Here is a 27,472-nt window from a genome sequence, read left to right as displayed (position 1 = left end):
GAGTATCCCCCTTGTTGTAGACCCGATTTTCGGGGCTTCAACATATTTGGTGCTAGAAGGAGGGCTTGAACTATGAATGGCAAGTAAATTTAAATCTGAATACCATTCTGAGAGTAAATCGCCCTCACCATATCCTCCAAATTCTCCATTACACTTAAATCCAGAGTTAGAAGTCGCTCGAGTATCAACCACTGCTACAAACCTTGACATTTCAGAATAATCTACCGTTGAACTTCCTGAAGTCGAATCTCTGATTCACAAACTTCAGCGATTTTCCATTTATCTTCAAAGGTCTGATAAATCTCAAGGCAGCGTGACTTCGCAATATAACCCTGCTCATCCCCTGACTAGGCTAAAGAGTGAAACATTGGCATTCAGCCAACTGAATTACCTCTTCCCACCAGGAAAAGAGCAAGGAAATCACCTAAAGAGTCCGAAAGTGAGACTCTTTCGTCAACATCATCCATCTCAACTTCTTCACCGCGAAGTCAACCATCCACTCCACCACTTCAGATCATTGTCCATCCATCCACTGCAACCCCCACAACTCTTCCTCAATCATCTACAATCGTAGTATCCTCATCTTCCCAGCCACAGGGATCATCTTCTACACTTTCCATTGTTAGTAGTACAGTAATGGCCCAGTCTCCATGGAATAACCCTGGGGTAGTCTTAATGCCTGCACCCTTGAGTCAAATACCGGCCCATCCTGAGAAATGGCTGCCTAAATTTAATCCTGAGGTAGGCATGCTAGCAGAAGAGCACATAAACAACTTTATGCTATCCATTAATCTTAATGGGGTTACTAATGAAGATGTTGTTATTTGACTCTTTCCTTATACTCTGCAAGGAACAGTCGGCTCATGGTATTTTTCATTACCCTCCGGATCTATCACTAGTTGGGATATCTTCCAGGAGCAATTCCTGACCAAGTTTGGTGATGACAGGTCTACGGAAATGTTAATCAACGACCTATCCAACCTTAGGGCAGAATCTAGAGAGCCTATTAAAGATTTCAATTTACGTTTCAATAAAATCCTAAACAAAATTCCTACTGCTTCCCAGCCCAGCGAAGAAGTACGAAGTGAATGGTATATCACCACTCTACCATCAAACATAGCAATGTTCGTGGACAGGGCTAATAAAACAACCTTAGCAGAAAACATGAAAGAAGCAATAGCAGTAGAGAAATGTATAATAGCCCTGGAAAAGAAATCCATGATAGAGGAATGTAAATCCAAGAAAGTCACCTTCAAGGAAGACTCCAAGAAGAAAAAAGCAAAAGATCCATTCGATTTGGAAGGATTGTAGAAAGTTCTAAAGACCATGTCCAATGAAATGGTCGACATCAAAAAGCAAGTAGCAGAAACTTTTTCAAAAAAGCCCTATAGAGCTTTTAAATTATGCCCTTCAACGGATTCAAAGCCACCCAATGCTATTTCAAATGCTGAATCCGAAGAAGAGGAAGAGGAAATTGCAACCGAAGGGCAAACTGATGAAGAAGAGGTTGTGGAATTACAAGGAATGTGGGATTTCATCCTCCCACAAGAAGAAGATCAAGAAGTATTCCCAGTTAGCACACAAAGCAAAAATCATCTTGATCCTCCCCAAACTATCCCTAAGCCAAAGAGCGTAGGCTCTGCAATAAAGGATAAAGTCGCAACAAAGAAAATGACATCTAAATCAACTCAAACCAGCCCAGTCCAAACAGATGAATCAACTCCATCTAAAACACTGATCGTGTCGGATGAAATGGAGTACAATATTATAGAAGATATGAAAAATACTAGGGCCAACATCACCCTTTACAAACTGAGCAAGTTAAAGCATCAACAGAAGATAATGATGAAAGAATTACATGTCGTGCCAGTTGCACCTTTGCCTACCACTGTACTTTCTCAAGCTTCTCATAACATGGGAAGACCTCCAACTAACGCGATAAATAAGATTGATCCAAATGACATCGCTCTAATTGGAGGAAGATTGAGATCTCATACTCCCCCGTTTCTCCTTACTTATGAAATTTTCAATAAAAATGTGCACAGTTTTTTGGTAGATTCTGGTGCTTCATCCAATATTTTACCAAAGTCCATATGTGCCAAGTTAAACATTCAGCCACAGAAATCCACTGTGTGCATAGTTCATCTAGATCGATCTCAAGTTGAAGTGATTGGCGAACTAAATCAAGTAACCATAAGGCTGTCATCCAACCCAAAGGTATGTCAAGTTATTGACATTCTAGTTGTTGATATTCCAGAATTCTATGGCTTAATTCTTAGCAGGGATTGGTCAGAAAAACTTCATGGGTACTTCGCAACTGATTGGTCGCACATGTGGCTTCCCTACAATGGTAAACTGAATCAAATAAAAGTTGAACGAGAACTACACCAGAAATACATAGTAACGGAGCTAGAGGGGGAAAATGAACCAGTAGCATACAACAATAGCATTATTGGCAATTACTCGGTAGATTCTTTCTTTGGCAATTTCAATGCTCATGCGTCACCCTATTTAGAACACTATGTTTTCTCCCAAGTCGAAAATTTTTCTCGAACTGATAGTTCGAAATGTATTAATTTTTTAGATAGTCCTGTAAATAAATCTTTGTTTTGGAAATTATTTTTTTATGGTTCTAGATCTAATGAAGGAGCAGGAGCAGGAAGCATTCTGATTAGTCCAGAAGGAGATAAAATCATGCTAACATGCTGACTTGAATTTGATTGCACCAACAATACAACAAAATATGAGGCTTTGGTCCAAGGGTTGTACAAAGCAATCGGGTTAGACGTTAAGTATCTTCAAGTTTTCGGAGACTTTGAGATTGTGGTTAAACAGGTAAGTAACACTATACATTGCTTATCAGGTCATTTAAAACATTATCAATCCTTAGTTCAAGATCTGACTGAGCATTTCATAGCATTTAATATCTCTTCAATTCCCAGACTCCAAAACACAAGTGCAGACCTTTTGGCTAACGTAGCTTCTAAGCTTATTCCTTCAGAAGATTTTAGTCCAGATAGATTCTCAATAGAATTAATATTTAGACTATCCATTCTTGATAACATCTCAAATTTGAGAGTATTCAATGACGATCTTGATATTGTAAATTTCCTCACATCTGAAGGATCCTACTCCAATCAAATAATTGATGAAGACCAACATGATTGACAATTGCAACAAGATAGCACTAACAATGTTATACAAGTCAGTAGTCAAGTTAGAAGACTTGTACGGTTTGAAGGATCGGTTTAAAAGGTCTACCAATTCAAAACTCCAAAGTTCAACCTTGAACTACGAATTAGTAAACCTAGGAACCGATGCCAAACCACAAAACATTAATCTAGGTCTCGGCCTAGCTGCTGAAGAAAAACTAGCGTATATTCGTCTTTTGAGACAATATAAAAATGTTTTTGCCTGGAATTATGATGAACTGAAAACATACGACACTTCCATCATCCAACATACTATTCCCATGATCGATAATGAAAAACCTGTCCAACAAAAGCTGAGAAAGATCCATCCCAATTTAGAAAATCAGATAAAAACTGAGCTTAATAAGTTATTGAAAGCCAGAATAATCTTTCCCATCAGACATTCCAAATGCATCTCCAATATGGTACCTGTTAGAAAGAAAAACAGAGATATTAGGATTTGCATTGACTTTCAAAACCTTAACAAGGCCTGCCAAAAAGATAATTTTCCTTTACCACCTATCGAACAGATATTGCAGGCAGTGGCGGGCTTAGAATTAATGTCTTTCTTGGATGGATTTTCAGGATATAATCAAGTGTTGGTACATCCTGATGATCAATTAAAAACCACATTTAGAACTAAATGGGGCACATACACATATCGAAAGATGCCATTTGGTTTGATTAATGCTGGTGCCACATTTCAGAGAGCCATGGACATCGCATTCAAAGGTTTAGTCAATAAATCTGTAGTAATTTATTTGGATGATATAATAGTGTATTCCAAGAAACGAAGCAAACATCTTAAAGACTTGAAACAAATCTTCCAACGGTGTTTAAGGTATGTAATTTCACTTAATCAAAAGAAATATTTTTTCGCATTAAGTGAAGGGAAACTTCTAGGATTCATAGTGTCAAAATCCAGTATTCACATCCATTCCGACAGAATCAAAGAAATTTCTGAAATATCCTTACCTCATAACAAAAATGCCATGCAGTCTTTCCTTGGTCAGATCAACTTTGTAAAGAGATTCATTCCAAATTTTTCACAAATCGTCTCTCCTTTGCAAGCCATGATTAAAAAGAGCTCAAATTTTAAATGGGGTCAAGATGAACATGAAGCATTCAACCTGATCAAACAAGCTATTATTAATGCTCCATCGTTAGCAACTCCAAATTTTTGAGAGCCTTTTATTTTATATACATTTTCCTCAAATAGGTCATATGCTACGATACTCACTCAAGCAAATCAAGAAAAAGTGGAAGCCCCAATTGCGTTTTTCAGTTCAAATTTACCGGGTGCTGAATTAAATTATTCAGACGTGGAGAAACAGGCTTATGCTGTTTTCAAAGCGGTAAAATACTTCAGACCTTTCTTACTCAAAACCCATACTAAAATTATAGTACCATTTCCAGCGGTAAGGAACCTTCTAGTACACAAGGATGTGGGTGAGAAAAGGGCCAGTTGGGTTACTACCTTACAGGAATATGACATTGAGATTAAACCAGCAAACATTGTAAGAGGTCAAGGCTTTTGCAAAATGCTGGCTGGAGCGTCGCAAATTTCTGAAATTCCATCTGCAGAGGTACAAATGTGTGAGGTAAGCCTAAACGATGCAAAGTCATTATACGCTGATATAATTTATTATCTTAAGAACGAGTATGCTCCTTCACACCTCGATCATACTAAGAAAAGATCTCTAAGGTTGAAAGCCAAACAATATCAGCTCATAAATGATATTCTTTTTAGAATAAATTATGATTCTATTCTTCTTAGGTGTCTTCAGAAATCTGAAGCTGAAAAAGTTTTGTAGGAACTCGATGATGGGCCAGCAGGCATACACTATGCTGGAGATGCGACTGCACATAAAATATTGCATGTAGGATATTACTGGTCCACGTTATTTAAAGACTCACACAGTTACGTGAGGCAATGTCAAGTCTGCCAAACTACTGCTAGAAGACAAAAGAAGCCATCCTTGCCACTACAGCCGGTTAACATTGACCAACCTTTCAGTCAGTGGGGATTGGACATAATAGGTGAGATCGTTCCTCACTCTTCTAAGCAGCATAGATACATCCTCACAGCAATAGATTATTTTACTAAGTGGGTAGAAGCAGTTCCACTCAAGACGGCTAATGCTGAAAATATCATTGAGTTCATAGATCAATTTATAATCACCAGGTTTGGATTGCCTTCCGCTTTAATGTTTGATAATGCATCATACTTTTCTGGAAATGCAATGACTGAATTTGCACTTAAAAGAGGATTCAAACTTAAATATTCGGCCAATTATTACCCACAAGGCAATGGGTTAGCTGAGTCCACAAATAAAAACCTAATCAGGATTATCAAAAGAACAGTTGACCAAAATCATAAAAATTGGCATAAGGCTTTGATATATGCTTTATGGGCAGGCCGTGTTAGGATATTCCGACACATAGGAAATAGTTAAGTTCAACTTGGTCTAGTATAGAGTTAGGTATAGAGTTAGGTAAAGTGTGTTTCTTTACCGTTGTACATTTTGTAACTTACAATCCGACGGTCACGATATGTAGTGATCCGACGATTCACTCTCTCCTCGGTATTACCGACACTTGATCCGTGGCTTGACACCCAATTGGTCCATGAGTTCTATTTAAAGCGCATGGAGGGTCATTGTTCGGGTAATCCGTGCATGAGAGAAGCTTATGTAAATTTTCATTCTTTGATTAATAAATTGCCTGTAGTAGCCACGTTGGCGTAGGCCGTGGACTGTTTCCCTCTTTGAGGGTTTTAACCACGTCAAAAATACTGGTGTATTGATCTGTGATCTGGTTGTGAGCGGTGTCCTTTTGGTGTTCTTTTTGAGGAACTTACCCTGTAAATTCCTACATGGTATCAGAGCTATTTGAGGGCCGCGTCCGTTGGTGATCCAAATCTGAAGCCGGTAGAACTGCATCTGACTGCCGTTTCCTAGATCTGTTGTTTCTGACTGCTTTCGGGCTGAGAGGACTGCTCTGTTGTGTTCGGAGCATCTGTTCCAGTGAGGAACCCCTTTCGTTTCACGCGAAAAGGTTTCCGGTAGCCCTAGCTGCGTCATTTTTAAGATCTGGAGGTATACAGTCTTTATTTGCAGTTTACTGTTATTTTCTCTCTGCTTATTTCGGTTTTGGTTTATTTAGCCTTTTTTAACCGGATCTATACCTTTCATTTCTGCGTATGCTCTTTGCCCTGCGACTCTGTGCGATCTGGGCAAATCAGAAACAGAAAGGAAGGATTTTTCTCATGCGTATGCTCTTTTCCCTGCACCTTAGTGTGATCTCGGAAAATCAGAAACATTGAGAAAAATATTTAGTTTTTCGGCTAAAGCTAACTTTGAGCCGCAAGGTTCATTTTTTAAAATATCTAGTTTTTTGGCTAAAGCTAACTTCGAGCCATAAGGTTCGTTTTCTTTGCATGTCCGTGTTGGGTTTTGTGTTTTGTGTTTTGTAGGGAAAAAAGAGCTTTCTCAAGGCAAGCACGCAAACCAAGGCCCCCCCCCCCCCTCTCTCTCTCTCTCTCTCTCTCAAATTTTTTGTATAGATCAATTGGTTCAAAGCTATTTTAAGAGAGTAGAGGTCTTGGGTTCAAGTCTCCATTTTGTGGGGGCGGATTTTTTCATTTCCGCACATTCGCGCACTTTGCCGGCAACTTCAACAATTTTTTTTCAAAAAGCCATAACTTCTTCATCCGGAAGCCTTTTTCAGAGCCGTTTTTTTTTAAAACAGCCTAATTTTTCGAGATCTATCCATTGGAACACTTACTTTCAGCATCTTCAGCTTCAGTTTTTTTTAAAATGGAAAGTCCATGCCAAGTCATTCTTGACAGCACTAACTACTTCCAATGGATATCCTACATGGAAGATTTACTTAGAAGTAAAGGTCTTTACAGAATAGCCACAGGCCAAGAGAAGAAACCAAAAGATGAAGACAAGGCTGCAAAATGGGAAAATAGACAAGATCAAGCACGTGGTTTGATAGGGATGTCTATTTCTCCTGATCTTAGATTCCATATTGCAGAACTTGAAACTCCTCATGAAGCATTGGAACAAATCACTAAAGTTTTTGGGATTAAAAATGAAATTAGAGCCCATCAACTTGAAAATGAGTTGCTTACATTGGATCCTAATAATTTTTCTTGCATTGAAGATTTCTTGTCCAAATTCAAGACCCTTAGATATCTCTTGGAAGGTGTTAAGGTTAAGAAAGAAGATAGTAACCTTATTTATTCCATCCTTACTAAGTTGGGACCAGCCTACTCTGTATTTGTTTCCACTTTCCATTCTACAAGGGAAGCTTTCATTTGTCAAGGAAAAGACTACAAGGCCCCTTCCTTTGACTCTTTTTGTGATTCTTTAATAAGAGAACAAGAAAAACTCTTACACCTTGGTCTTCTTAATCTTGGAAACTCTTCCAAGAAAGCGTTAGCCGCCCAGCAGCAACCAAATTCAAAGAATCCTAAGAAGTCATATCCTAAAAAGAATGGTCCTAAACCAAACAAGGGTCCTAAGCAAACTCAGCCTCAAAATGAAAGATCATTTCAGCAAAATGATAAGACCAATAAAAACAAATGGAAGAAGACTGATAGACATTGTAACTTTTGTAATCGAGATGGCCACTTAGAATCTAAATGCTTTAAGAAGATGGAAGCCTTGGAAGCCGCAATGAAGAAACATAACATCCATGTGGAGCATACTTCAACTTCAACTTCAGGAATGGCACTTTCTGCATGTCGTTGTCAATCATCTCAGTCTGGTTATGCATTAAATGTATCTTCTTCTTCTCATTCTCATGAGTGGCTCATTGATTCTGGAGCCTCTTATCACATGGCCAAAAACCAAGCCATGTTTTCTTCTTTAAATGATTGTAACACCAAAAATATATATGTTGGTGATGATAGATCTCTTAATGTTGTAGGGACTGGAACTGTTCATCTAGACAATGGTCAGTTTAATGATGTATTATGTGTTCCAACCTTATCCTGCAACCTTCTATCTGTATATCAGATAACTCATTCAGGTGAAGGTAAAATTGTTGAATTTTCACCTCATGATGTTGTAATCAAGGATCTAAGAGATCCTAAACAGATTCTAGCTACTGGTATTGCTGATGATTCCACAAGGTTGTATAAGTTTCACAACTTTGGGTCATCAAATCTTCCCTCAGTATTTGTTGCTCATAATGATGAAGTGAGCAAACTTTGGCATGAGCGATTTGGTCACTTAAACTATCGCTCCCTTCAGCATCTATGTAAAGAAAATATGGTGACAGGTCTTCCTATGGTATCTTGCAGAGATGGTGTTTGTTCCGGATGTGTACTCGGAAAACATCATCGGGACAGTTTTGAAAAACGTGCCTCTTGGCACGCCTCAGCCCCTTTACAGCTTGTGCACAGTGATTTATGTGGTCCACTTCCTGTTGCTTCATTCTCTGGCTGCAAGTATTTCTTAACTTTCATTGATGATTTCTCCAGACGCACTTGGGTATACTTCTTAAAACTCAAGAGCGAAGTATTTAACACATTTTTGGCCTTCAAAGCCTTTGTTGAAAAACAATCTGGACATCAAATTCTTAAGCTAAGAACTGATAATGGTGGAGAATATGTTAAAAACACATTCATCAACTTTTGCACCGAAAATGGAATTCAAATGCAACATACTGTTCCATACACTCCACAACAAAATGGTGTAGCTGAAAGGAAAAATCGCACCTTAAAGGAAATGGCTAATTGTATGCTGCAATCTAAAGGACTCAGTCTTAGTTTTTGGGCCGAAGCAATTAATTGTGCAAATTATATAATCAATCGCACTCCTACTAAGGTTCTAAAGAATATCACTCCAGAAGAAGCTTGGAGTTCCATTAAACCAGATGTAAGTCACTTTCGTGTTTTTGGAAGTGAAGCATGGGCCCATATTCCAGATGAAAAGCATAAAGCTTTAGAACCTAAGAGTGAGAAATGTACTTTTGTTGGATATTCTGAAGATGTAAAAGGTTATAGACTTATTCCATTTAAGTCCAAAAATGTTATCATTAGAAGAGATGTAAAATTTGATGAAAATAAATCGGCCTGCGAGCCTAGTCCGGCGGATGTGCCACCTCTTCCTATCTCTTCTACTTTTGAAAACATTTCTTCTTCAGATGATGAAAGTGAGGATGATAATCCTCCCCCACCTTCTCAGGATCCTCAACTTCCAAGATGGGTCCGTGCTACTCGGGATGCAGCAGGTGATCTTGCCGGTGATCCTACAGATCAGCGACGTACACGTTCTCAGTTTGAAAGAGCCTCTTCTTTACTGGCTCAAGCTCCAGTAAATCATGATCCTGACACTTTTGCAGAAGCTTCAGGCCATCCACATTGGGAAGCAGCTATGAATGAAGAATATCATTCATTGTTGACAAATGATACATGGGATCTTGTTCCTCTACCAAAGGGACGCAAACTTGTTAGATGTAAATGGGTTTACAGAACCAAGTATGGACCAGATGGGAAAGTTGATAAACATAAAGCTCGTCTTGTTGCTAAGGGCTTTTCACAGGTTGAAGGCATTGACTACACTGAAACCTTCTCCCCTGTTGCCAAAATGAACTCTATCCGCCTTGTTCTTTCCCTTGCTGCCTCTTTAAAATGGGAAGTCCATCAGATGGATGTTAAATCTGCCTTCTTGCATGGGGACTTGCATGAAGAAATCTATATGGAACAACCCATTGGCTTCATACAAACAGACTCCAGCCTTGTTTGTCGACTTAAGAAATCCCTTTATGGTCTCAAGCAAGCTCCTCGGGCTTGGTATGCCAAAATGGATAGCTTTCTTTTAGAATCTGGCTTTTCTAGGTGTCATTCTGACAATACTGTCTACACCAAGAAAGTGGGCAACTCTCTTATCATCCTTGTTCTTTATGTTGATGATCTTATTCTTACTGGTAGTGATCCCAACCTTATAAACCATGTGAAGTCCAGCCTTAAAAAGAAATTTGAAATGACAGACTTAGGACACTTACACTATTTTCTCGGTCTTCAAGTCTTGCAATCCAAGGAGGGTATTTCCCTTTCCCAGTCCAAGTATGCTTGTGATATTCTTCGTCATTTTCACATGGAAGACTGTAAGCCAGCCCCTTCTCCCTTTCAGTCTGGAGTCAAACTTTCAGTCTCTTGTACTTCTCCTGAAGTTGATGCTACCTTATACCGTCAACTTGTAGGAAAACTCTTGTATTTAACCCATACTCGTCCTGACCTTTCCTTTGTTGTTGGCCTTGTTGCTCGTTTTATGCAAAACCCCCGTGAAAGTCATTGGAAAGCAGCTAAAAGAATACTTCGTTATGTTCGAGGTACAGTACAGTTTGGGATTCATTACAGTGCCAAAGCAGCTCCTCTATTAGTTGGTTTCACTGATTCTGATTGGGCTGGTGACCCTGATGATCGGAAGTCTACTGCCGGTTATGTCTTCACTCTTGGTTCAGGACCTATTACATGGGCTTGTAAGAAACAGGCTGCCATTTCTCTTTCGTCAGCAGAAGCAGAGTATCGTGGTGCCGTGGAAGCTAGTAAGGAAGCCTTGTGGCTTCGTCAGATCCTATCAGAGTTTGGCTTTGAGCAGCAGCATCCAACCACACTTTGGTGTGATAATCAAAGTGCCATTCAGCTATGCAAAGATCCAGTCCAGCATCAGCGCAGCAAACACATTGAACTACACATGCACTTCATCAGAAAGCTCATTCATGACCATGTTCTTGAAGTGCAATATTGTTCAACAGATGATCAGGTTGCAGACATCTTCACAAAGGCTCTCACAGAGGCGAAGTTCACTAAACTTCGATATATGCTTGGAGTTCAGGAAGTTGTCACTAAGGGGGGATAGGCTCTAGTGCCTCCTTCCTTCTCCTATTGTGTCATATTTGTAAATCCTTCAATCCTATCCCAAGTTGTTCTTAAGGGGGGATGTTAGGATATTCCGACACATAGGAAATAGTTAAGTTCAACTTGGTCTAGTATAGAGTTAGGTATAGAGTTAGGTAAAGTGTGTTTCTTTACCGTTGTACATTTTGTAACTTACAATCCGACGGTCACGATATGTAGTGATCCGACGGTTCACTCTCTCCTCGGTATTACCGACACTTGATCCGTGGCTTGACACCCGATTGGTCCATGAGTTCTATTTAAAGCGCATGGAGGGTCATTGTTCGGGTAATCCGTGCATGAGAGAAGCTTATGTAAATTTTCATTCTTTGATTAATAAATTGCCTGTAGTAGCCACGTTGGCGCAGGCCGTGGACTGTTTCCCTCTTTGAGGGTTTTAACCACGTCAAAAATACTGGTGTATTGATCTGTGATCTGGTTGTGAGCGGTGTCCTTTTGGTGTTCTTTCTGAGGAACTTACCCTGTAAATTCCTACAGGCCGAATAACGCAAAAGCTTCTATCGGCACTTCTCCCTTTAATTTAGTTTATGAGAAAGAAGTGGTTCTTCTGACTCATTTATCAATTCCCTCTTTGTCTCTAGTTCAATACATTGATGAAGTACCCACTTCCTCCTTACAGCTAAGACAAATGGAAATAATCAAATTAGAAGAACAACGAGAACAGGCTAGGAAAACACATGCTCATCATCAAGCACTAGTAAAATCCTCTTTTGATTCAAACATAATGACCAGAAAAGATTTTCAGATGGAGACTTAGTTTTAAAATGGGACAAGGCTCATGAAGAGAAAGGCAAACATACAAAATTTTAAAGAATGTGGCTTGGTCCTTTTCAAATTGTAGAAGTCATAGGTCCATCAACGTTTGTGTTATAGGATTTAGCAGGTAAGATAGACTCTTTGCCTGTTAACGGACAAATTCTCAAGAAATATTTTCCATAGAAGATTATTCTTCTATTTTTTGTAGAATAGTGGTTTTTCTTTTCATAATAAAACCAGTTGTGAGTAGTCACATTAGGCATTTACAAAAAAGACACCAATTCTCTTTCAGATTTTTAACTTTTCACTTGTATAAATAAAAGATTTTTTGGAAAATTGATCTTTATTATTGATAGATACAGTTAAAGACTCTAGCCCAGATATGATACTAGTTTCAACTTCAAAATTTTTTTATGAAAACAACCTTTAGTGAAGAAATTGTTTTATCTCAGTACAATGAAAGGTATCAATAACAAAATAAAGATTCTCTCTAGAACAACTGTTTCCAAAAACTCTATTATTGTCGTCCAGAGCTATCTTAAGGAAACAATGACTTCCTCCCTGCTAAGGAAATCACAACTTTCAGAGGAACAACCCAAGGATACAGTTTATCTTGAAGAATACGAGGTCTCATCACGAGACGGCTTATCATAATCACAAATATTATAACTTGCTGACTTTGCCAATAATGTACATCACGACAGGGCAATGACTCAAGATTGTTGCAATCAAAAGACAAGGGGTCTCATCACGAGCCAGCTTGTTTAGAAAAATTATAAATCAAGTGAATGACTATGTCATAATTTGGCTACCAAACCAAGACATTGTTATTTAAGAATAAGAAAAAGAAAATCAAAGCAATAAGTGTGGATATGGAGTTTTCTTTGAAAGTTGTAGGCTGCCTTAAGTAGGATACAGGATCATTGCTGGGTAACAGGTAACCCTGTCGAGGCTATAAACGCCTGCTGGAAGCAGAGGCTCTACCTACGACAAATGAGAATATTTAAAACTGGTTTACAGAGAAGACTTTGTTTTACCTTTACAAGACCAAGTAAAGACTGATGTAAATACAAGGACTAGCCTGAGGAAGCAAATAATCAAAGTGGAAAATAGTTGAAACAAAATATCATTGACAGGTTAGAGCATAATGTACTTTATCTTTCCATAATAAAGTTTAATTTTCTGAAAAATTTTCTGTTTTGGAAGTTTAGAAAATTCAATAGAATAACAGAGATAACTGGTTCTTCCAAGTGAATCGCCAATTGTTGTGGCCACCAACAACCCCCCTCCTTATTTAGTATTAGCAATAAGACTATGTAAGTGGGGACCCTTAGTCAAAAAATTCAAAAAATCAATTAGTACTCATATATGTTACTCCTTAAGAAACATCGCATCGCGCAGAGAAAAATAGGGTATTTCCTTATGAGTCAAAATGATGAAATGCGAGATTGCGACGTGAACTCCATCGCATCGCATGCATTAAGAAAAACTCACATTGGAAAACCTTAAAAAATCACTAACGATTTAACGATTAAGCGATCTGCGATCTTGTGATACTGTGATCTGCGATCTTGTGATAGTGCGATCAAGCAACCTTGCGATAGACGATGAAATTGTGGTAATGCGATACACCGAAATGCAATACTGCGATGCAGATCGCAGAAACATTCCATCGTAGATTTTCCTGGCTCAATATTCAAGAAAAAGTTTTCCATAAACTAAGAACTGGTTACACGCTTTAATGATAATTAATGTATTATATGCCAGCTGTTAATAAAATATGGTTTTGTGTTGTTCGAAGAGCTAGTTCACATCAGGTGGCGTGTTTTTGCATATCCGTAGCATTTAAAACTTTCCTGTCATTATTTATTATGATTACTCTCTCCTCACCTGTGAACTACAGGAACGAAAAACAAAAGTTACACAAAGCAATGTGCAGGAAGCTATGAGGAAAAAGGGTAAAGCTCCAATGTTCAAAGACAGAGAAAATATGCCCTCATAAACAGATACCGCATGCAACAGAGCTGCACATTCACAGAATGCTGCTAAGCCATCCAGTACAGATATTTCATATACAACCATGGTTGAATGAGTATTGAAGGATGTTGATATCAACAGGAAGTTTAATGCTCAGGGTCAAGAGCTCACAAGGACATTATTTTTACAAATTTTGAAGCTTTATACCCGATAAAGATGAAGAGGCACAAAAGGAGAAAAACGCATCAGAGAAGCCCGTATCAAAAAACGGAGGCAGTTTCTGATGCGCGATTAGCGCCTAGCGCTAATCGCGCATCGCTGAGAAAATTGTTCGAGAAGGAAATTCTCTAACTTCTCAGTCACCTATAAGCCTGAGAAGTGTAAGAAAGCAATGGTAAAAAACAAACTGGAAATAGAAAGCTAAAGAAAAGGTAGAAGCAATCCAAAGGGTTAACCAAGTGAACTGAGATTATTACTAGGCATACACAGTAAATCCACATAGTCAGAGGATGACTCTCGAGTATATCATCGACTTTGCTGAGAAGATGGTGCCAGCTCTTACCAATTCTATTTGCTTAGCTCAACCAAAATCGGAAGACAATCAGCAGACTCTACCTAGGAAAATACTGAATGCTTGCAACATTAAGGAGCAAATGCAGAAATAGTTAGATATTAGATTTAATTTTTAGAAATAGTTTTGTTTTATTTTTGCTTAGAAAAAGGGCAGTCATTTAAACTGTATCCTGAATCTGTGTAATTAAGTTATTTAGTTAGTAGTATTTAAACCCTTCTCATGCATTTAGAGAGGGGTCGAGAAATTTATCAAAAACTTGTCCTCAGAACATGCACTTTTGCACCCTCAGAGAAGGTTTTGGTGAATGAATGGAACAAGATTTGTTGATGTTTGCATTTGATGTCTGCTACTGATGTTGCACTTCTGTACTCTTAGTGGATGTTAGAGAAAGGAGAGATAAATCATTGTCGCTTGAAGCTTATGAGTAGGACTAGTCATAAATGGTACTTTTATCTCTTGACCATTTCTGCTTATGTGTTAAAGTGATATACAGTTTTTAGTTGTTTATGTATTATTGCATGAATGGCTGAATTATCATTTGGCACTTTTGTATGGTGATAGCTATTTATTTATGCTTAATGTATGAATAGCTCATTATGCGATATGTTTTTCACAATTGTTTCGTCTAACTTTTTATGCGAAGTGGTTCATCCTTATTGATTTCCTTTCTTATAATAGCTGAATGATCTTTATTACCAGTTGTTATTTGAAATCTTTTTATATTGCATAATAGAAGAATTACATTCCGAGTTAGTATATACTTAGATGTTGCTTCTTATTAGATTACAATAGCATAGCATTAGATTACAATTAGAATTAGAATATCTTAATTAGGAACTGTTTATTCAGGAACATCAAATTCTACACACACACACACATAGATTGGGAAACTAGTCCCATATCCCCAGTCGGACCCGCTATACCAAACGGATAAGGAGCTGCCAACCAAGGTCCGAACCGGGCGAGTATCCCCCTTGTTGTAGACCTGATTTTTGGGGCTTCAACACCACTATGGTAGACTGAATAACATGTACCTCAAAGGTTTTACCTGGATCTGATGAATTTTTCGAAGGATTATTTGAACCAGTGCCTGAAATAGATTTTTTCTTCAAAGAAGTCTTAGTGGAAGTCTGAGACACTGAACCAATTACACCATCAACAGGTGGCACATCGAGAGACTTTGAGGCTGCCAGATCCGAAGATGGTCTTAGAGCATCAGGAAACATCTCATATAATGTTCCAGATTGGGAATAGACTAAGTCTAGATATTGAGCATGTGAAATAGCTTGGTCTTGGGTAACACATCCACCCATTGCTATATATGCAACAATTTTGTTTACAAATGATTTCGTGTACTATTCAATTAACAACTCATCAGGAATCTCGAATTTGATGAGGTGACGCCTAGGTATCCACTCATGGATATCATCATAAATGTGGGCCGCAATATATTGCTTAAGGGATGTGAGAAGATAAGTTCCATTTTCATATCGAACTGACAATTGGAAGTGGGTGAGGAAGGCCATAACAAAAGATTTAAAGTCAGCATAGGTAGCTCAAGGAAACTCGTTGTACCATTTTACGACAACACCTGTTAAGGTTCTCTGGAAAAGGCATAGACGGATAGAATCATTACCGTATGAATTTGAAGAGAACCATTAGTGATATGTCATCACATGGGCTTGCAGATCCTCTTTAGAATTTCCTTTGAATATAGGGAAATCGCTTGGAATTTTAGTTAGAATTGGAGGCCAGTAAGGCGAATGAAGGATAAGATCATTTGTGATCCTAGAGACATCAGGCAGTTCCAATGTAGCCAAGAAGGGAAATTGTAGATTAAATGGAATTTAGGGCCTTTGAGGAGGCCCAAACTATGGGTTCCAACCTTTCCGGTAATGATTCTGCCCCCACAATGGAGGATTTTGACCATACAGGATTTGATTTTGTCCCCACTGATGGTTACCTAGACCAGAAGGTGGATTTGGTATATGGTAGGTTTGATATTGACCTACCACAGGACATTGATACAGATTATGCGTGGCATTTAGGTTGTAAGGTTGTTGGACTTGCTGGCCCTCGACCTGAAGAGATTGGCCCCATTGCTACAGGGGTTGACCGTGTACCTGCAAAGGCTAACCTTGTGCTTAGAAGGGCTAACCTTGTCCTTGCAAGGGATGACCTTATTGATATACATATTGAGCTTGTTGCAACGGTTGACCTTGTTGTTGCAAAGGCTGACTTTGCTACTGTAAAGGTTGAGTAAGCTGCTGAGCAAATTGAGTTTGATACTTTAAAGGCTGCTGAGACTATTCCAAAGGTTTCCCTTTCTATTGTTGAGGTTTCTCTTGCTGTTGTAATGGTATCCCTTTCTGCTGCAAGGGTTGCCCTTTCTGCTGCAAGGGTTGCCCTTTCTACTGCAAGGGTTGCCCTTGCTATTGCAAGGGTTGTTGGACAATTCCTTGGGATATACCCTATGGGTATTGGAAATTTCTGAATTGAATCATACCATATCCACCGAGAATAGTGGATTGGCCAGGCTGGACATAAGCTCTTGCTTGTGGATTATAATATGGATTGACCAAGGCTTGCGAACCATATGGGACATAAGCCTGTTAGAGTGGAATTTGAGCCGTATAATGATGGTGATACTGGATATTACCCGACCCAGATGGACCAACAGGGTTAGGAATACCACCAAAATAAGGTTGATTGACTCCAACCATGTGAGTTTGTAATCAACTCACATTGGTTTCACTTGACACAAGAGGAATATTTGGATTTTCCTCCCACAAGTAGTGGCACATTCTATCCACTTGATGGAGGGGTGGAAGAACTAACTTATACCTGACTTGAAATAGTCGATTGTACCGGATTAGATAATTGAAATGATGGTACACATTATGATGGAATCCTAGGTTGAACATGAACTGACATGACAATAGTTTGTACAAAAATTTGAGCGGTCGCATTTAGAATGAACAAACCAGAAGTAGGCATGAAATTTGAAGACGAAATGGGATTTTGATACAAAGATGAAGCACTAGGAGTTCCTGAAAATAACTGGGCTAGGGTTTTATAACAAGGTGGAAACATGGGCCCACTGGTTTCAAGAAGTGTGTGAGATGGGACTCTTCCTGTAAAAGGAAAGCCTTTTGGGGGAAATTCATACCCTTGTTCATCATCGACTTGATGAGTATGAGTAGAGGAAAGTTTTAAATGACCCGGAGAAGAGGTTTTCATCTCACCTTCTGAATCCATGGGTGGAAACAATTGGCGAGGTAGAATCTAAGATGTACGAGGAGATAACTCCAAAGGAACACTAGGTTGGTCGTAAGGACTCTAAGGATGCTGAGGAGATATCACAACAGGATCAAATAATGGATTCAACAGATAAAGAACAAGCATTTGTGGATGCTCAGGGGTTTGTATAGGATTGTCAAAGGTCTTAGGATCAAATTATTGAGGTGACAAGGAATCTGATGATGGTGGATGAGAATACAAGGGTTGGATACTTAGAATAATCCAAAGCTCGAAACCTTGATCTTCAAGTGACTGAGGAAGCTCTAGATGAGCTCCTTGGGAGGACCCTTTAGTATCAGACAATGAAGGGGAACTTTGGGGTGAACTCAATGGTTCAGCTACGATGACTTTCTCTCAAGAGTAGAAAAGGAAAGGATATTTTTTGAGGGCTAACTAAAAGTAGAATTTACAATTATTTACTCAAGATCGAGCCAAGAAGAAACTACATGGGTTTGGCTTGTTATTGTGGGTCGTTATTTTTAGAAACAAAACTTTGCCATTTCATCTTTTAAGTGTCGAGAAAAGGACTAAAAGGTGACTGTAGTCGCTTTCGATAGTTTATCAAGCTTGAAAGGATAAGTGCTCGATGATCGTTTCAAATTTATGGAGTCAGAAAATATCGAAATGACTACTCAAGTAACTTTAGGCAAAAAGGAGTACCAAGTAACCGTGAAGTACAATATACACCTTAGCAAATAAATTTAGCAAGGACTTGACGTATGTTGGGAGCAGGTCCCCTTGGGGGTCAATTTTGGGGGTTACAAACCCAAGTTTTTGGGAAAAAGGCCCGAATTTCGTATAAATAATGTAAAGCCTCCATATTTTGAGGTCACAGAGCACGAAAATATCTAAGTCAAAAATGGCTTTCTGCCCTTAGTCTAGATATTTTGTGTCAGTTTTGGAGATCTGCCCTTGGTCTACAGACAATGGGATTGTATAAAAAGGGAGAGTCATAGAGAGTCTAAGGCAAGTGCAGTAGTCATGAATAATTGATGTAAGAGGTTTGTGAGAGCTAAGAGGAAGAGTCTTAGTGAAGGAAGAGTCTTTGTAGCTGAGTGCGTAGAGGCCTAGGGTAGAAGTCCCCAGCTAAGTGCATAGACCCCTGCAGCTATGTGTGCAGGGTAGTTAGAGTCTATATTGAAAATCTGAATCATCAATAAAGAGAAGTTTTCTAAACTTATTGTGTACTTTCCATCTGTTTAGCATTATTTTAATACAGTTATAAATGTTGCGATTATCTTATGTTGAAAGCTAAGTTTCAGATATATTATTATGTTGATGTGCAAAAATATATGTTCCATTTGTTGCATGAATGCAAGTAATAATATATGTTTACGTGAGGATAATCTTAATTGTATGGTAAAGTTGGATAATACCTAAGACAAATTGGGAACCAAGCCAGTAACCTAGTTACATAGGCGCGTAAGTGCCTGAATCATCATCTAGGGTTGCACAAAGGGAAATCAGGTACCTTTGCAGAGGTTCTGAAAGACAGAAGAAAGAGTACATTGATAAGCCCTAAAGGCTTATTGATTTGCATGAAGATAGGGGTAAGGGTATAAAATCGACATCACGACTATCTCAGGGTGCAGAAACTGGGTTCTTGCATCCCCCCATATTTCTTTAGGTGAGACTTCAGTCCATGCTCCGCGGATTGATGCAAGAAGGGCCAGTAGTGTAGGGATTTTCTTGGCTACTTAATGTTGAAGTTGGGTCAGGGCCCATCAATCCAAAAAATGGTTCCTTTTTTGGGACCAGGATCTACATAACAATATGTGTGATGTCGTATCATTGGAATCCAACTAAGAAAGAGATTGAAAACTGGCTGGATAAAAAGATCCACGAATTCGTGGTGCAAGAAAACAATAATCTGTGATTGACAAAAGAACAGTGGTTGGATAGATATATGTACACAAAGATACACGAATCTTCTTCTATTCCTTCCCGGTTGAGTTATACGAGTGGATCGCGAAGTTGGCAGACAGCCAAGGAATGTGGAGGCTTGACAATCCGATTCTTTGGACAGCAGAGTTAGTAAGGATATTGGAAGCTTCTAAAGATAATATCGTGTGCGCTATCGACCATTGGATCGACCACATCATAGAAGGATTTGTGACAGAGTTCGCGCTCAATACCTTTGTCAGTGACAGCAAATTAGAGTGCTACTTCTTTAAAGGATTGCGAGGTAAGTATTTGAAGTCACTAAATGCTTGGATTAAGATTCTTGTCTTATGTGAATAGTGGGTCATGTGGCTACCTTGATGTTTGGAGCTATGTGAAATGGAAAGTCTTTTAGGGATGGATAAAATTTCCTCAGTATAGCACACTAATCGATCCTCCTTTGAGTGACAATGAAGGAGCAGCGTAGTCTTCTTCACTGAGCGTTGGTCAGTTGATAAGACAAGGGTTCCCACAAATACCTACACCACCTCCATCCTCATCCCATTCATGTGCACTGCCTCCATCCTCACCCCCACCTCTCACCCCATCACCCACACAACCACCACCTCCATTGCTATTGTTATAGCTCCAAATCTCACTCTTATGGTTTGTGATGCTGTACTCATGGCCTAGGGCAACACCTCCTTCTAGACCTGGTCCTAAAATTTAAAAAACAGTGTTTTATCCCTTATACGCGACATTTCCCTGAGTTAAACACATGTATACGCGGGTATGTGTATAGCCAACCCGCGTGTATGTATTAAAACACTTAAAAAAATATAACACTCCTTATTTTCGGGCGGAGATCGCGGGTTTTACCTGCTGATCACCTGTTAGTGCCCGTGGCCCAACTATTCCCAACCAACTCCTAACTAAAAAACTACTTTGGAGATGGTATAAAAAGACCTCAAAGGGAAGGCCTAAGGGAGGAGAGAAGAGAGAGAAAGGTTATGCTGAGATTTTTCCCTTGACCAGGTCTGAAGTCCCTTGTGCCTTCTGCACTTCCCCCATTTTGTACAGGAAACCTTTGTTTCCTTGTGTGTTGATGTTCATCCACCATTTATGACATCATGGAGAGAGTCATGGAAGGAGTTTGTTAGAGGCTTGAGGCTGGAATGGATCCGGAAGGAAGCTTTGCTTGGAGCCTGCTAAAGGTTACTCAGGTGAAAATATTCCTTTTTATGTACTTTATTTGTCTATAATAAAAGAAACATATGTCTTGGTTCCCGAAATGAATCTTCTTTATGTTAATGATATTCATGTTTAGAATTCATATATAAAAGGTTGTTTGGATTTCATAACTAACTACCTTTCTTTGTAACATGAAGATGATTTCTTTATAAGTTTTTGTCCATATACTACTGTGTTCTTTGAATTGGTTGTTTTGCGGGACAAAAGAGAAGAAGGGAACTCCAAGAAGGGTTTGGACCCTAAAGGCCTTCTCAAACGTAGGACCAAAGGTACGTACCCTTATCATAGAATTTGCTTATAATAGCATAATGGCTGTATGAATGCATGTTTCTTTGAATAGATAACTTTCAGTCTGCTAGGGTTTCAACCCAAAAAGCCCTAGGGGAGTAATTCCCTCTATCAGCTATTCAACATGGCGAACTTCGGAAAGCTACCTATATTCAAGGGCATAGGAAATGAAGGTCCGGACCAGTTTTGGTTCATTGCAAAGGTCGTATGGGAAGCTCAGGGTATCATGGATAACTAGATGAAGAAATCCACGTTGGTCAGTGCTTTGCAGGACCATGAAATAACATGCTACATTAAGTACAGTAATGATAACTCAACATCCACGTTAGCAAATATCCAGGCTGCGCTAAATAGAGAATTCAGTAGACATAAGTCTCAAGCATGGTCGATTGTGAGATTCAAGGAAATCATGATGAAGCATGGGGAGACGCCTTAGGATTTTGACCAAAGATTGAAGTGTACAATCTGTGAAGCCAACATGAACCTAACTGATGGGCAGCACCGTGAATGGTTCATGGCCTCGCTCCTGTCCCACCTAAGGGTTGCGCTATCACAATAGAAGATTGGGGCCTAGGCAGAAGCTCTGGAGATCACGATGAAGCTACATGAGACACCAATGCAGGATTCTAATCTGGGGGTTCAGTAGATTTATGTGCAATTGCAAAACCTTTGTCTCGAAATGAAAAGTCTGAAGAAGGACAAAACAACTCAGCCAGAGGCGCGCGAAGAAGTGTGGTACCTAAAATGCAAGGGTCGAGGGCATGACAAGGATCACTGTCTATTATCTGCGAACTATGTTACAGTAAGGGGACCAATGCATCTATGACCGAAGGCTACGACAGGGCCAAGTGTAGGACCTACCCTATGGTGCGCTATATTCCAGGTGGTTTCGAAACATGCAATCGATAATTGCCATTTGCTATAGAAATTCATATAGACACCACAATAGCTCTTTTGCAATTTTTGTCAATCAGTAGGTCATGATGAACGCAATTTCCATATTTACGAATTAATGATGGACATGTGTTGGCTTGTTGGTGCCTGACCCATGTTCAACATTAGTTAGCCAAACAAATACCTACACGAATGGACCTTTTGGCATTAGTCCACAGAGCACAAACCGAAGTCTCATCTGAAACAGTATGGGGGGATGCTGGAACCAAGCTTTGGCACCCTCAGATGGTCATGATGTCGGTTTATTCCTTCTATTCCTGCTTTCACATGGGTTGTTAAGTTCTAGGACTCTGCTTGACTAGCCCATTATTCCTCCCTTTTGTTGGCTTATTAGGGCCTGACTTAAGTTCAGAGGTGATTTAGCGAAACAAATCCCGGTACGACTGGCCCTTTCGGCAACAGTCCATAGAGCACAGACTGAGGTCTCACCCGAAGTAGTACGGGAGGGTGCTAGAACCAGGTTTCCACACCCTGGAGATGTCTGATGAGTTCAAGTGGTCCGCGGTTCAACCTTGCGTTCACATCACTACACGCACTTACTCGTATGTCATAGCCTGTGATGTTGCCTTTGCGCAGCCCTACTCGGGGGCCGAACACTACTATTACCCAGTCCTTGCTAGTATTCCACCGTTAATTGATTAACTTAACTTACTTGCATGTGTAAAGTATACTTAGAAATATAAATCATTCATACAAGTGCGCACAATAAATAAACAATATATTTTCAATCGATATCAAACATGTAATAACTCAAGAACAAATACACAAAATTTGGATAAAACTTCTCTTTATTTATTGGCTACGTGGGGACTGACCTAGGTTCAAAAGTGATTTAGCCAAGAAAATCCCGATACTACTGGCCCTTTCTGCAACAGTCCACAGAGCGTGGATTGAGGTCTCACCCGAAGTAGTATGGGAGCATGCTGGAACCAGGTTTCCGCACCCTGGGGATGTCTGATATGTGGTGATTGGTACACGATTCAACCTTTGTTCCTACTAGGCTACGTGCACCTTCGAGCCCTTGGCATCCTTTGCGTAGTTCTAGCCACAATGTGACCAGTGTTAATTACCCAAATCTTCCTTACTTAGGTTCCATTACTTATAGGATTTTCATACATAACATTCATATCAATGTTTACCAAGTGTGAATATATAAATAAATAGATGCCATTAACACATAACATAAAAATATAGATCCACGAAATAGATGCACAATATGCTGAATCAAAATTATTTTTATTAATAATCCTTTTCAATTTCAGTTCAATATAGACCTGAATCCGCCCTGAGCACTCTGCTGCAGGGGTCCGCACACTCAGCTGCAGACTCTACTAGGCCTCTGCGCACTCAGCTGCAGAGCCTATACCTACTACTACAACCCAATACACTTCAGATCCACTCCTATCCTCTAACCATGCCTTCGCATCTATCTATTACTTTCCAAAAACTGTCTTTACAGTTAGAGCCTCGCTCTATTTATACAATCCCATGGGTAGGCCAACGCAACTTTACACTAAATTACATTATTTTAGGGTGGACAACCCTATGACTCATCTTAGACTCTCATGCTCCGCACCCACATTTCGTAGAGTCTTTACATTACATTGACCAAAACCTGGGCTTTAAGCCCCAAAAGCATGTGGTGGGAGGATCCGCTTCCCAACAGGCACCCAACACAATCATCATGACTCATCGTGAGCCACTTTGTGGAAATATTGGCACGAAGCCCTTCCAATTGTGTCTGGGCTACGTGAAGGCCCACAATTCACTGCTCTGCCATCTGATGGATCTGCTCTACTCGCTCGACTGAATTCTCATTGTCATAGGAAAATCCCTATCGTAAAGCTTACATCACTTTCATTTGCGCGAGCTTCCCTTCAATGTCAACAGTGATGATGAAGGCCTCACCAATCCAAGGTTGGACATGTGCTTTAAGTACTGCCTCCTTTTGGTGCACGACATCCACTTGTTCCTTCAACGCCTTCTCCTGCTGTAGCTTCGCTAGCTGGTGAGTCAGGATCACTGTTTGTGCTATCCTGCGCACATTGTCATATTGCATTTGGAGCTCTTGCGCCTCTATTTCCAGGCACTGTATGGTGGGGTCCTCCTAAGGTAGTGAGGACCCTGAAGGATTCTTCCAACAGAGTTGTACACGTTTGCACTACCTATCCTATTTCCTCCAACCCCTTCTGGATAGCGTCAATGAGCTGTTCCCAAACTTCTGGGGGCGTGGACGACTGTGGCTTTAATCGCAGTTCAACAATCTACAGGTTGAGGTCCAATTGGATCCTTGTTGCTTCATGCTTTGCCTCGTGGAAGCTAGTGGCCAATTTGTGGATCCACACTCCTATTGGTAGGTCTGTCGCAATTTCTAGCTCTAGGGCATGGCAACATGCTTCCCATACGATCTGCTCCAGTTGCTAATTCTACACCAACTCTTCATCGCGTTGTAGGCTAAGCTGCTCGATGTTGATTCGTTGTTCACTGAGAATTTTCACTGTGCATCCTTTCCTAGCGTGGAGTTCTGCTGTCACTCCATCCTACAGCTGGTATAATATATCTCGTGGAAGGGCAGCCAAGTTTAGGGTAAGTCTCTTGCTCTGGCACACCACGGCTCTATCCTCCGTGCTGTCTGTTATCAATGCTCCGTCTAACAGCATGACGGTGTTAGCCATTTTTGACAACAACATCTACTATGTTGCCAATGTACCCAGGGCAATGTAGGTGACTATTTTTCCTTCTTATGGGGGCCGCACTTGAAGTCCCTGGAGTTGCACCCTTAGTGCCCCCAACAAATTATGCTGCTTCATCATTGCTTCCTGGAGCGCTTCCCTAGTGACCTCACAAACTGTGTCACTGATGTCATATAGGTTACCCTCTGTTAGTGTAATAGGTTTCCCATCCAGTTTGGAAGCTTTGGTCTTCTTCCGTGGCCCTGTTTGTTCCATACCGCATGACCGTTTCAGTTGTGTAGATGTCGTGCTTGGGTCTGCGGCTTTTGCTGTGTCATTTGTCCCCTATATTGTGGTCAGGTTTAGGCCTCTTTCCTCTTGCGTCGTGGTGGCCCCCGCTGCTGCTGCTTTTTTGCCAGCCTTGGTCTACTCTGCAGCGGCCTTTGTTGCCTCGCAAGAAGCCCTTACCTCCTCGGTGAACTACTCATTTTGCTTCTATTGTGCCAACAGCTTGGTGGCATCCTTTTGTCTTTGTATCACTATCTCATCATGCGCTGCTAGATCTGGGGTGTGCCAATCGGGTGGCCATGAGTTGAGCACCATGAAAACATCATCATCAATTGCGATGAAAGGGAGTTTGGTCCAGTTCTGCTCCTTCCGCGCCTTGACATACACATTATGCATATCCGCCTTAAAGTCTACAAAGCTCCGTAGACTATCGTACACCTTGGTGGATAGGCGTGGCCTTTTGTTGATCCACATCCAGACGCTTGCCTCCATGAGTATCCAGAAGATCTTGGTCTCACAGATTCACGTGGCGTCCTTTGTCACCTAGAGTGATGCGTATTTTGCTGGCTTTGGAATGTCCCGGTCAAGAGGAGGAAACTGACTGTCCTCAGGAAGTTCCCCTGCAACCAACAAGATGGATAAGAGCAACCACGTGTAGTGGAAGGTCTTGCCTTGCTCCTGGGCCTCTTTGCAATTCGCCAGAAACTCCTCGTAGAGGATCTGCACCTAGTTGAATTTTACCCCCTCTGCACATTGTTCGGTCAGCGCGATGACCGTTGCTGGTACCTCATTGCCCCGACATTTTCTTATCACTTTTCCTACCAGCAGCTAGGTGGCTATGCACACCCCTTTGTCTTGAATGCTAGTAATGACGTAGCTCCTCTGCTTTTTCTCCAACTTGTATTTCTTCTTCATGGCCTCTGCGAGCGTCAAGTCTCCACTTTTTCCAGCTATTTCCATGGGGTCCCTTCCCGTACAAGGAAGACGAGAAATCCTATGAATAGGCTTCGCCGTGATGGGAAGAGGCTCCTCCAGCCACAAGTACCCATCATGCACTAGGAAAAGCAGTTGCTTGATGACAAATATCATGATTGGTGCTTGGTGAAAGTGTGTAATCCATAGTAAGTGGAGTAGCTTGGCCTCCTCCACCCTGCGCAACAATTTTCATGGTTGTAGCACTGTAACTAACCCCTCCTTGCTTTGTTTCATGAGTTGGCTAGCCTCCAAATCTGGGAACTTTTCGCTATCCACGAGGTCCCAATATTCAAATTTCATCGTGGGCATGCGGCCCAGGACTGAACCCTCAAACATAATTCCCTCTGGGAGGAGTGGGGTTTCAAGTGCACTCTTAACGACATCCAAATCCTTGGGTACTTTTGTTTTACCTCTCTGTAGGGGGACATATTTGGGCAGTTTTGCTGCAGCGCGTACTAGCTGAATTTCTTCCTCCATTTCTTCATCTAGTTCAATCTTTTCTATGAAAGCCTGGAGATTCTCCTCCTCATCTTCTATCTCAAGATTAACTGTCTTGCCCTTGTCTTCCATAGACAATTTACTAAACTATAGATTTCGCAGAGACATGTGGATGCGTTCTGCTACCTGTGGATCCTTTTTAGGCCTCAGCATCTGGGGCGATTTAGGAATTTTCAGTGCATCCCCCACTAGAAGTGTAGGGCTCTAGGTGGCTCCCTCAGCTCTCGACATCACTCCATTCAGGAAGTCTTTCGTCTCATTCGGCAATGTCTCAAACAGTGAACTTGCTCTCAAAGCCTGTAAATTCGTAAGGTCCATGTAGGTTTTAACCCTGTACAGAAATTACCTGCATACGAATTCTTAAACAAAGAAAATAAACAATGCGAGAGCATAACCCATACAACACATATGCACAAAGATTTTTCCCTGGATCCCGAAACCGGGACTACTAGCTTGATTTTTCATTATGTTCCTTTCAATGTTACAATACATATTTATACATGCCGAAGCATCCAATACCATGGACTGAAATCCATCGCGTCCAATACCATGGACCGAAAACCATCACGTCCAAAAAACATGTGTGAAAATCATGCAAAAAACCATAGGTGGGTCCGCCCAACCTAACATATGGTCCAAAACCAAAATTTTCCAGGGCGCTGCCCCGGACCCCATAAAGTGGGGTTACGGGTGCCCTTCAAACCCCCTATTAACTACGTGGAAAGAATATAACACAACCCAACAATCTCCCACTTGTTGTTTTCTTTCCACAGGGGGCCACAAGAGAGCTTAGTCATTTTTTAGCCCTGAGATTCCTATTGCTCTCTACACCAAGAGAACTTCTCAGAGCTCACAGATTTTGTCAATGCATCCGCAGTATTCTTCAAAGTGTCCACCTTTATGAGCAACACCTTTCTGTCTTCTATCATAT

The sequence above is a fragment of the Pinus tabuliformis genome, chromosome 4_1 (assembly GCF_031772625.1).
Source record: "Pinus tabuliformis cultivar Carrire ecotype Pingquan chromosome 4_1, CPIR1, whole genome shotgun sequence".
In the NCBI taxonomy this organism is placed as follows: Eukaryota; Viridiplantae; Streptophyta; class Pinopsida; order Pinales; family Pinaceae; genus Pinus; species Pinus tabuliformis.
Note: the sequence above shows the minus strand (reverse complement) of the source record.